Raw genomic sequence first — 1739 nt, 5'->3', positions numbered from 1 at the left:
CCTGTAATAGCCATTTTATGGACATGAAAACCAAGGCTATATTTCATACACAAAATCAAGTTAAGTGGGAAACAAGCTTGTATACAGCTCAGGAGGGAAAAAATGCATTTTCTGAATCTGCTGACCAATTTAATTGGCTGCATAGTCTATATTCAGATAATTGCCATCCCTTCCTTTCATCTGCTTATTTACAGAAAATAGTAGCAACCAGCAGGCCTATTTAAGTGTGCCATCAAAAGAGAAGGTAAATCCATTTACCCTTCAAAATCACCCGCAGCTTACTTTAAGGTAATGAGCATCTGTTGCCTGGAAGAACATGAGAATTGCGTTGTGAGTAGTAGTTTTTAAATTTAAATTCTCAGTTTACTACAACTAGATCTCTTTTAAAACCCTACCTGATTCATTTTTTCAGATGTTCAGTTCACATGAATTTGCATAGATCAGTTTATGTGCCAAGAAACAACACTAAATTCAAAAGACCTAATTAAAAGCTTAGGGAACCTAAGTGAAATTTTAGATATTAGAAGTCTGAGTTATGCTGGCCTATTATTTCTTGATTTATTTGATTTATAAAGACTACACTTTTACTTGAAAACCCTGAGGAGATGATTACAGTTTAAGACATTTTTGAAACTATAAAATAAAACCATTAAGAATGGCAGCAATTTGAATTAGTAACACCCTTAGTGGAACATGCAATGAGGGCGAACATGCCGAGCCATTCTGTTTTATTGTGAAATATATTGGGAAAACTTTGCCCTAGCATTTTAACAGCACCTTTCCATTACGGTTGCATCTTTATATGAACCTCTGCTCTTTAGCAGAGGTTCTCAATCAAGAATGATTTTTGTCCCCCAGAGGACAATTTGCACTGTTTGGAGGCATTTTCATTAGGTTCATTTTGGGAGTGGGTGTAACACAGACTCCTGGTGGGTAGAGGCTGGGAGGTGTAACCCCAGAATATTAGCAGTGCTGAGGTTAACCTGGGAGAAATATTAGGGACCCAAATCTAGTTCAGTTTAGTGTAGATGCTTTGGAAATCTTGCTCCAGAAAAAAAAATACATAAATAAAATAATACAATTAATTACATATCCTCAGATGTTATGGTCAGAGGTGGCATTAGTCACGTCTCACCATGAATCAGGGACATAGCTTTTGAGGGTACCACCTTTGCATAGCATCCATGCTCCCACTTCTGAGATCACATCCATTTGTAACACAGAACAGGCACAGCAGCTAGTTGCTAAATTGCACATAAATATTTACCTCAACCAATGGCTTTCCAATCCTTTCGTTTGTCTAATATGTGCAGGGCATAGGATGTACATTAGTGTGTGCTGGTTTGAAGTTGTTATGTACCCCACAAAAGACCATGAACTTTTTTTTTTGGTAGGGGAGCTGTGCATGGTCTGGGAATCGAACCTGGGTCTCTCACACATTAAGGTGAGCATTCTACCACTGAATCAACCATGTACTTTTAATCCAATCCTGCGGGAGCAGACCTGTTGTAGGTGGGACCTTTTGACTAGGTTAAACTAACTGAAGAGTTACACCAGGTGGCTCTGAATCCTTTCACTGGCATCCTTTATAAGAGATAGAATTAAAATAAGCTCACAGAAAAAGCCCCAGAGACAAAGATAAACCCACAGAAGCTGAAAGAGCAAGCCACAGAAGCCAGAAGCTGAAAGCAATGAAACCCAAGAGAGAAGGAACAGCAGACATTGGCCATGTGCCTCCT

At 38.8% G+C, this 1739-nt stretch overlaps 1 long non-coding RNA gene across 1 annotated transcript; it reads left to right on the top strand.

Annotated features, from left to right (window-relative positions):
• The first annotated feature begins 218 nt into the window (after positions 1-218).
• Positions 219-1444, top strand: LOC143648035 (uncharacterized). The gene is made up of 2 exons (XR_013158335.1): positions 219-330; positions 1395-1444. It is a non-coding gene; the product is annotated as an uncharacterized LOC143648035 (long non-coding RNA).
• The last annotated feature ends 295 nt before the right edge of the window (positions 1445-1739 follow it).

This window comes from Tamandua tetradactyla, chromosome 10 (genome assembly GCF_023851605.1).
Source record: "Tamandua tetradactyla isolate mTamTet1 chromosome 10, mTamTet1.pri, whole genome shotgun sequence".
Taxonomy (NCBI): Eukaryota; Metazoa; Chordata; class Mammalia; order Pilosa; family Myrmecophagidae; genus Tamandua; species Tamandua tetradactyla.
Note: the sequence above shows the minus strand (reverse complement) of the source record. Positions and strands in the feature narration are given on the sequence as shown.